Here is an 11,022-nt window from a genome sequence, read left to right as displayed (position 1 = left end):
GTCGTAGCCTTGGATCATGTCCATCAGACATAAGGAGCTTCTACAAATCCTCCCTGGATAGCTCCATTTTAAATCCTGGCTTTCTCTGAAATGGCTGGCTGGTTCCACATTTCGTTGAATCCTCACACAGCCCACTCTAATCTGGGGGCTCTTTTATTGGAGGCCCAGAATTTTCCAGAACTTCAATTACTGGTTTCTTTATACCCAAGAGATCATTTTTCACCTTATCTCTTTCCTGTCACATTTCACTGTAAGCTTTTTGGAGGACCAAGGCTGCACCTTCCACATTTCATTTGGAATTCTCTTCCATTAAATGTCCAGGTTCATGGCTTTCAAATTCTACCTTCCTGCCAAAGGTACTAGTGAATTCTGCTAGATTATCTGTATTTTTAAAAGGGGTTGCCTTCCTTCCAGTTTGTAATAACACATGTCTCATTTCTGCCTACAGCTTCAACACAGGTATTGTTAGAGTCCACATTTCTATCAACATTCTCCTCAAAACAGTCTAGGCCTTCTCTGTCAAGCTTCCCACAACTCCTCCACATTCTTCCCATTATCCATTCAAAAAGCAGTTCCACCAGGTTTGGTATTTGCAAACTGCAGCAGCACTCCACTCTTGGTACCAAAATCTGTTGTATTTTGCCAGCTACCAGAATGCTATATACTGAAAACAGAAGGGCATCTAAAATACAGATTCAATAAGTTGCTAGTTTACAGTTCTATGGTTGAGAAAATGTCCCAATTAAAGCAAGTCTATAGAAAGGCCCAATCTAAGGCATCCAGCAAAAGAGACCTTGGTTCAAGGAAGGTCAATGAAGTTCAGGATTTCTCTCTGAAGTGGAAGGGCACACATGGCGGATGCAGTTAGAGTTTATCTCTCATTTGGAAAGACAGTTGGCAGATATGCTCAGGGTTCCTCTCTCATCTGGAAGGACACATGCTTGGCACAACATCATCTACAATCTTCCTCTCATGGCTTCTTGTTTCATGAAGCTTCCTGGAGGCATTATCCTTCTTCATCTCCAAAAGCCACTGGCTGGTGGGCTCTGGTTCTCATGGCTATGTTGCTCTGCTCTGCTCTCTCTGAATCTCTGGCTTTCTCCAAAATGTTTCCTCTTTTATAGGATTCCAGTAAACTAATCCAGACCCACCCAAATGAGTGGAGACATGATGGCCTTTCTACGGTACAAACATCCTTTCAAGTCAGCACATTCCACTCTCTGGACCGGAAAAAAGACATGTTTTTCCCATATAAAAAAATACATTAATTTCGTAACAATATCAGATATCCTTAAACTATTTCAGTAGCAATGCAAGTGAAATACAAATTTAGCAACAGTACAGACTCCTTTCAAACTTAGTTACAGGCACAGTCTGTTCTAAGGTAAAATTATCCTTTGGCTCTGGGCCTGTGAAATTCAGCACAGGTTATATGCTGCCAACATATAAAGGAGTTACAGACATAGGGTCCACCCTCTCCAAGCATTGGGGCTGCACCCAGGCTCTCTGGCTACTGTGGAGCACATGGTTAACCCCTCCATGTGGTTACAGCCTGGTTCTCCCCAATCCCCAACAATGTGTTCCACCTGCTCCAAAGTCTGAGGCAGCATGATGCTTCTACTGCCACAATGTTGAAGCCACATCCTCTCTCTTCAGTCAAACTCACCCTCTCCACATGTACGGGTGTGCCCGCTCTCCTATCCCGAGTCTTCCTGACTACCGACCCTAGTCTCTATGGTTCTACCCCTGAGGTTATTTTTCCTCCCATGTGTCCCTTCTCTGACCCTCTCCGTTTCAACTGGCAGTGGTTCCCTTTTATACAGATTCCACAACACTCTCTTGGGCTTTCTATGTAGTATCCTTGGCTCATGCCCATCATACCTCAGGTGCTTCTACAAATACTTCCTGAAAAACTCCATTTTAAATCTTGCCTTTCTCTGAACTGGCTGGCTGGTTCCACATTTGGTTAAATCCTCACACAGCGTACTATATTCTGGGGGCTCTCTTTCTGGAGGTCCAGAATTTATGGAACTTCAATTTCTGGTTTCTTTGTACCCAAGAGTTGAGTTTTCAGCTTATCCTTTTCCTGTCACATTTCAGTACAAGCCTTTAGGAGGACCAAGGCTGCACCTTCCACATTTATTTTGGAAATCTCTTCTGGTAAATTTCCAGGTTCATAGCTTTCATAATCTCCCTTCCAGCCAAAGGCACTAGTGAATTCTGCTAGACTATCTTCTAATTCAAAGCAAGTATTGCTTTCCCTCCAGTTTGTAAAAGCACATGCCTCATTTATGTCTAGACCTTCATCACAGGTATCGTTAGAGTCCACATTTCTACCAACAGTCTCTTCAAAACTTTTGAGGCTTTCTCTATCAATCTTCTCGCAACTCCTCCAGATTCTTACTCTTATCCATTTAAAAAGCTGTTCCACCAGGTTTGGTTTTGCAAAATGCAGCATCTCCCCACTCTTGGTACCAAAATTTGTTCTACTTTGCTTACTGCCAGAATGCAATATACTGAAAACAGAATGGCCTCTAAAACGCAGAATTGAATAAGTTGCTAGTTTACAGTTCTATGGCTGAGAAAATATCCCAAATAAACACGTCTATAGAAAGGGCCAATATAAGGCATCCAGGGAAAGATACCTTGGTTCAAGAAGGCCAATGAAGTTCAGAGTTTCTCTCTCAAGTAGAAGGGTACACATAGGAAACGCAGTCAGAGTTCCTCTCTCTTCTGGAAAGGTAGATGGCAAATACAGTTGGGGTTCCTGTCTCACCTGGAAAGGCACATGTTGAGTACAGCATCATCTACCACCTTCCTCTCCTGGCTTCCTTTTCATGAAGCTCCCTGGGAGACATTTTCCTTCTTCATCTCCAAATGTTGCTGGCTGTTGGACTCTGCTTCTCATGGCTATTTTGGTCTGCTCTGCTTTCTCTGAATCTCTGGCTTTCTTCAAAATGTTTCCTCTTTTATAGGATTCCAGTAAACTAATGAAGACCCGCCCAAATGAGTTGTGTCATGATGGCTTTTCTAGGGTACATACATCCTCAAATTAGCACATTACACCTTCTGGACCCTAAAAAAGACATGTTTTTCCCATACACGAAATACATTAATTTCATTAAAATATCAGAAATCCTTAAACTACTTCAATGTCAATACAAGTCAAATACAAATTTAGAAACAGTACAGAGTCCTGTCAAACTTAGTTACAGGCACAGTCAGTTCTAAGGTAAAATTATCCTTCGGCTCTGGGGCTGTGAAATTCAACACAAGCTCTTTGCTGCCAACATACAAAGGAGTAACAGACATAGGGCCCACCCACTCCAAGCACTGGGGCTGCGCCCAGGCGCCCTGTCTTCTCTGGGGCACAAGCTCAACCCCCATGTGCTTCACGTACTTCAACACATGAGGTGGCATGATCCTTCCACTGCCACGAGGTGCAAAGCCCACCATCTGCCTTTAGGCCAAACTCACCCTCTCCACATGTATGGGTGGGTCTGCTCTTGTAGCCTGTAGCTTCTTGGCTTCAGAACTAAGTATCTATGGTTCTAGGCCTGAGGTTATTTTTCCTGCAACGTGTCTCTTCTCTGTGCCTCTCAGTTTCAACTGGCAGTGGATCTCTTTTATTTAGATCCCACAACACTCTCATGTGCTTTCTATGTGGTAGCCTTGGATCATGTCCATCAGACATAATGAGCTTCTACAAATCCTCCCTGGATAGCTCCATTTTAAATCCTGGCTTTCTCTGAAATGGCTGGCTGGTTCCACATTTCGTTGAATTCTCACACAGTCCACTCTAATCTGGGGGCTCTTTTACTGGTGGCCCAGAATTTTCCAGAACTTCACTTACTGGTTTCTTTATACCCGAGAGATCATTTTTCACCTTATCTCTTTCCTGTCACATTTCACTGTAAGCTTTTAGGAGGACCAAGGCTGCACCTTCCACATTTCATTTGGAATTCTCTTCCATTAAATGTCCAGGTTCATGGCTTTCAAATTCTACCTTCCTGCAAAAGATACTAGTGAATTCTGCTAGATTATCTGTATTTTTAAAAGGGGTTGCCTTCCTTCCAGTTTGTAATAACACGTCTCATTTCTGCCTACAGCTTCAACACAGGTATTGTTAGAGTCCACATTTCTATCAACATTCTCCTCAAAACAGTCTAGGCCTTCTCTGTCAAGCTTCCCACAACTCCCCCACATTCTTCCCATTATCCATTTAAAAAGCAGTTCCACCGGGTTTGGTATTTGCAAACTGCAGCAGCACTCCACTCTTGGTACCAAAATCTGTTGTATTTTGCCAGCTGCCAGAATGCTATATACTGAAAACAGAAGGGCATCTAAAATACAGAATTCAATAAGTTGCTAGTTTACAGTTCTATGGTTGAGAAAATGTCCCAATTAAAGCAAGTCTATAGAAAGGCCCAATCTAAAGCATCCAGCAAAAGAGACCTTGGTTCAAGAAAGGTCAATGAAGTTCAGGATTTCTCTCTGAAGTGGAAGGGCACACTTGGCGGAGGCAGTTAGAGTTTACCTCTCATTTGGAAAGGCAGTTGTCAAATATGCTCAGGGTTCCTCTCTCATCTGGAAGGGCACATGTTGGGCACAACATCATCTACAATCTTCCTCTCATGGCTTCTTGTTTCATGAAGCTCCCTGGAGGCATTATCCTTCTTCATCTCCAAAAGCCACTGGCTGGTGGGCTCTGGTTCTCATGGCTATGTTGCTCTGCTCTGCTCTCTCTGAATCTCTGGCTTTCTCCAAAATATTTCCTCTTTTATAGGATTCCAGTAAACTAATCAATACCCACCCAAATGAGTGGAGACATGATGGCTTTTCTAGGATTCAAACATCCTTTCAAGTCAGCACATTCCACTCTCTGGACCCGAAAAAAGACATGTTTTTCCCATATAAAAAATACATTAATTTCATAACAATATCAGATATTCTTAAATCATTTCAGTAGCAATGCAAGTGAAATACAAATTTAGCAACAGTACAGACTCCTATCAAACTTAGTTACAGGCACATTCTGTTCTAAGGTAAAATTATCCTTTGGCTCTGGGCCTGTGAAATTCAGCACAGGTTATATGCTGCCAACATATAAAGGAGTTACAGAAATAGGGTCCACCCTCTCCACGCATTGGGGCTGCACCCAGGCTCTCTGACTACTGTGGAGCACATGGTCAACCCCTCCATGTGGTTACAGCCTGGTCCTCCCCAATCCCCACGAATGTGTTCCACCTGCCCCAAAGCCTGAGGCAGCATGGTGCTTCTACTGCCACAAGGTTGAAGCCACATCCTCTGACTTCAGGCAAACTCACCCTCTCCACATGTATGGGAGTGTCCGCTCCCCTATCCCGTGTCTTCCTGACTTCCGACCCTAGTCTCCATGGTTCTACCTCTGAGGTTATTTTTCCTCCCGTGTGTCACTTCTCTGACCCTCTCCATTTCAACTGGCAGTGGTTCCCTTTTATACAGATTCCACAACACTCTCATGGGCTTTCTATGTAGTATCCTTGGCTCATGCCCATCAGACCTAAGGAGCTTCTACAAATACTTCCTGAATAACTCCATTTTAAATCCTGTCTTTCTCTGAACTGGCTGGCTGGTTCCACATTTGGTTGAATCCTCACACAGCGTACTATTTTCTGGGGGCTCTCTTTCTGGAGGTCCAGAATTTTTGGAACTTCAATTTCTGGTTTCTTTGTACCCAAGAGTTCAGTTTTCAGCTTATCCTTTTCCTGTCACATTTCAGTACGAGCCTTTAGGAGGACCAAGGCTACACCTTCCACATTTATTTTGGAAATCTCTTCTGGTAAATTTCCAAGTTCATAGCTTTCATAATCTCCCTTCCAGCCAAAGGCACTAGTGAATTCTGCTAGACTATCTTCTATTTTAAAACAGGTATTGCCTTCCCTCCAGTTTGTAAAAACACATGCTTCATTTATGTCTAGACCCTCATCACAGGTATCGTTAGAGTCCACATTTCTACCAACAGTCTCTTCAAAACATTCGAGGCATTCTCTATCAATCTTCTCGCAACTCCTCCAGATTCTTACCCTTATCCATTTAAAAATCTGTTCTACCAGGTTTGGTTTTGCAAAATGCAGCAGCACCCCACTCTTGGTACCAAAATTTGTTCTACTTTGCTCACTGCCAGAATGCAATATACTGAAAACAGAATGGCCTCTAAAACGCAGAATTGAATAAGTTGCTAGTTTACAGTTCTATGGCTGAGAAAATATCCCAATTAAACACGTCTATAGAAAGGGCCAATGTAAGGCATCCAGGGAAAGATACCTTGGTTCAAGAAGGCCAATGAAGTTCAGGGTTTCTCTCTCAAGTGGAAGGGTACACATGGGAAACCCAGTCAGATTTCCTCTCTCTTCTAGAAAGGTAGATGGCAAACACAGTCAGGGTTCCTGTCTCACCTGGAAAGGCACATGTTGAGTACAGCATCATCTGCCACCTTCCTCTCCTGGCTTCCTTTTTCATGAAGCTCCCTGGGAGACATTTTCCTTCTTAATCTCCAAATGTTGCTTGTTGTTGGACTCTGCTTCTCATGGCTATTTTGGTCTGCTCTGCTTTCTCTGAATGCCTGGCTTTCTTCAAAATGTTTCCTCTTTTATAGGATTCCAGTAAACTAATCAAGACCCGCCCAAATGAGTTGTGTCATGATGGCTTTTCTAGGGTACATACATCCTCAAATTAGCACATTACACCTTCTGGACCCTAAAAAAGACATGTTTTTCCCATACACGAAATACATTAATTTCATTAAAATATCAGAAATCCTTAAACTACTTCAATGTCAATACAAGCCAAATACAAATTTAGTAACAATACAGAGTCCTGTCAAACTTAGTTACAGGCACAGTCAGTTCTAAGGTAAAATTATCCTTTGGCTCTGGGCCTGTGAAATTCAACACAAGCTCTTTGCTGCCAACATACAAAGGAGTAACAGACATAGGGCCCACCCTCTCCAAGCACTGGGGCTGCGCCCAGGCGCTCTGCCTTCTCTGGGGCACAAGCTCAACCCCCATGTGCTTCACGTACTTCAACACATGAGGTGGCATGATCCTTCCACTGCCACGAGGTGGAAAGCCCACCATCTGCCTTTAGGCCAAACTCACCCTCTCCACATGTATGGGTGGGTCTGCTCCTGTAGCCTGTAGCTTCTTGGCTTCAGAACTAAGTATCTATGGTTCTAGCCCTAGGTTATTTTTCCTGCAATGTGTCTCTTCTCTGTGCCTCTAAGTTTCAACTGGCAGTGGATCTCTTTTTATTTAGATCCCACAACACTCTCATGGGCTTTCTATGTCGTAGCCTTGGGTCATGTCCTTCGGACATAAGGAGCTTTTACAAATCCTCCCTGGATAGCTCCATTTTAAATCCTGGCTTTCTCTGAAATGGCTGGCTGGTTCCACCTTTCGTTGAATCCTCACACAGCCCACTCTAATCTGGGGGCTCTTTTACTGGTGGCTCAGAATTTTCCAGAACTTCACTTACTGGTTTCTTTATACCCGAGAGATCATTTTTCACCTTATCTCTTTCCTGTCACATTTCACTGTAAGCTTTTAGGAGGACCAAGGCTGCACCTTCCACATTTTATTTGGAATTCTCTTCCATTAAATGTCCAGGTTCATGGCTTTCAAATTCTACCTTCCTGCCAAAGGTACTAGTGAATTCTGCTAGATTATCTGTATTTTTAAAAGGGGTTGCCTTCCTTCCAGTTTGTAATAACACATGTCTCATTTCTGCCTACAGCTTCAACACAGGTATTGTTAGAGTCCACATTTCTATCAACATTCTCCTCAAAACAGTCTAGGCCTTCTCTGTCAATCTTCCCACAACTCCTCCACATTCTTCCCATTATCCATTTAAAAAGCAGTTCCACCGGGTTTGGTATTTGCAAACTGCAGCAGCACTCCACTCTTGGTACCAAAATCTGTTGTATTTTGCCAGCTGCCAGAATGCTATATACTGAAAACAGAAGGGCATCTAAAATACAGAATTCAATAAGTTGCTAGTTTACAGTTCTATGGTTGAGAAAATGTCCCAATTAAAGCAAGTGTATAGAAAGACCCAATCTAAAGCATCCAGCAAAAGAGACCTTGGTTCAAGAATGGTCAATGAAGTTCAGGATTTCTCTCTGAAATGGAAGGGCACACATGGTGGATGCAGTTAGAGTTTATCTCTCATTCGGAAAGGCAGTTGGCAAATATGCTCAGGGTTCCTCTCTCATCTGGAAGGACACATGCTGGTCACAACATCATCTACAATCTTCCTCTCATGGCTTCTTGTTTCATGAAGCTCCCTGGAGGCATTATCCTTCTTCATCTCCAAAAGCCACTGGCTGGTGGGCTCTGGTTCTCATGGCTATGTTGCTCTGCTCTGCTCTCTCTGAATCTCTGGCTTTCTCCAAAATGTTTCCTCTTTTATAGGATTCCAGTAAACTAATCAAGACCCACCCAAATGAGTGGAGACATGATGGCCTTTCTACGGTACAAACATCCTTTCAAGTCAGCACATTCCACCCTCTGGACACTAAAAAAGACATGTTTTTCCCATATAAAAAATTACATTAATTTCGTAACAATATCAGATATCCTTAAACTATTTCAGTAGCAATGCAAGTGAAATACAAATTTAGCAACAGTACAGACTCCTTTCAAACTTAGTTACAGGCACAGTCTGTTCTAAGGTAAAATTATCCTTTGGCTCTGGGCCTGTGAAATTCAGCACAGGTTATATGCTGCCAACATATAAAGGAGTTACAGACATAGGGTCCACCCTCTCCAAGCATTGGGGCTGCACCCAGGCTCTCTGGCTTCTGTGGAGCACATGGTCAACCCCTCTATGTGGTTACCGCCTGGTTCTCCCCAATCCCCAAGGAATGTGTTCCACCTGCTCCAAAGCCTGAGGCAGCATGGTGCTTCTACTGCCACAAGGTTGAAGCCACATCCTCTTCCTTCAGTCAAACTCACCCTCTCCATATGTATGGTGTGCCCGCTCTCCTAGCCCGAGTCTTCCTGACTACCGACCCTAGTCTCCGTGGTTCTACTCCTGAGGTTATTTTTCCTCCCGTATGTCACTTCTCTGAACCTCTCCGTTTCAACTGGCAGTGATTTCCTTTTATACAGATTCCACAACACTCTCTTGGGCTTTCTATGTAGTATCCTTGGCTCATGCCCATCAGACCTAAGGAGCTTCTACAAATACTTCCTGAATAACTCCATTTTAAATCCTGGCTTTCTCTGAACTGGCTGGCTAGTTCCACATTTGGTTGAAACATCACACAGCGTTCTATTTTCTGGGGACTCTCTTTCTGGAGGTCCAGAATTTTTGGAACTTCAATTTCTGGTTTCTTTGTACCCAAGAGTTCAGTTTTCAGCTTATCCTTTTCCTGTCACATTTCAGTACAAGCCTTTAGGAGGACCAAGGCTGCACCTTCCACATTTATTTTGGAAATCTCTTCTGGTAAATTTCCAGGTTCATAGCTTTCATAATCTCCCTTCCAGCCAAATGTACCAGTGAATTGTGCTAGACTATCTTCTATTTTAAAACAAGTATTGCCTTCCCTCCAGTTTTTAAAAACACATGCTTCATTTATGTCTAGACCTTCATCACAGGTATCATTAGAGTCCACATTTCTACCAACAGTCTCTTCAAAACATTCGAGGCTTTCTCTATCAATCTTCTCGCGACTCCTCCAGATTCTTACCCTTATCCATTTAAAAAGCTGTTCCACCAGGTTTGCTTTTGCAAAATGCAGCAGCACCCCACTCTTGGTACCAAAATTTGTTCTACTTTGTTTACTGCCAGAATGCAATATACTGAAACTGAATGGCCTCTAAAACGCAGAATTGAATAAGTTGCTAGTTTACAGTTCTATGGCTGAGAAAATATCCCAAATAAACACGTCTATAGAAAGGGCCAATATAAGGCATCCAGGGAAAGATACCTTGGTTCAAGAAGGCCAATGAAGTTCAGGGTTTCTCTCTCAAGTGGAAGGGTACACATGGGAAACCCAGTCAGATTTCCTCTCTCTTCTAGAAAGGTAGATGGCAAACACAGTCAGGGTTCCTGTCTCACCTGGAAAGGCACATGTTGAGTACAGCATCACCTACCACCTTCCTCTCCTGGCTTCCTTTTCATGAAGCTCCCTGGGAGACATTTTCCTTCTTCATCTCCAAATGTTGCTGGCTGTTGGACTCTGCTTCTCATGGCTATTTTGGTCTGCTCTGCTTTCTCTGAATCTCTGGCTTTCTTCAAAATGTTTCCTCTTTTATAGGATTCCAGTAAACTAATCAAGACCTGCCCCAATGAGTTGTGTCATGATGGCTTTTCTAGGGTACATGCATCCTTCACATTAGCACATTACACCTTCTGGACCCTAAAAAAGACATGTTTTTCCCATACACAAAATACATTAATTTCATTAAAATATCAGAAATCCTTAAAGTACTTCAATGGCAATACAAGTCAAATACAAATTTAGAAACAGTACAGAATCCTGTCAAACTTAGTTACAGGCACAGTCAGTTCTAAGGTAAAATTATCCTTCGGCTCTGGGCCTGTGAAATTCAACACAAGCTCTTTGCTGCCAACATACAAAGGAGTAACAGACATAGGGCCCACCCTGTCCAAGCACTGGGGCTGCGCCCAGGCGCCCTGCCTTTTCTGGGGCACAAGCTCAACCCCCATGTGCTTCACGTACTTCAACACATGAGGTGGCATGATCCTTCCACTGCCACGAGGTGGAAAGCCCACCATCTGCCTTTAGGCCAAACTCACCCTCTCCACATCTATGGGTGGGTCTGCTCTTGTTGCCTGTAGCTTCTTGGCTTCAGAACTAAGTATCTATGGTTCTAGCCCTGAGGTTATTTTTCCTGCAACGTGTCTCTTCTCTGTGCCTCTCAGTTTCAACTGGCAGTGGATCTCTTTTATTTAGATCCCACAACACTCTCATGGGCTTTCTATGTGATAGCCTTGGATCATGTCCATCAGACATAA

The sequence above is a fragment of the Tamandua tetradactyla genome, chromosome 11, assembly GCF_023851605.1.
Source record: "Tamandua tetradactyla isolate mTamTet1 chromosome 11, mTamTet1.pri, whole genome shotgun sequence".
Taxonomy (NCBI): domain Eukaryota; kingdom Metazoa; phylum Chordata; class Mammalia; order Pilosa; family Myrmecophagidae; genus Tamandua; species Tamandua tetradactyla.
This window is presented reverse-complemented; position numbering follows the sequence as displayed.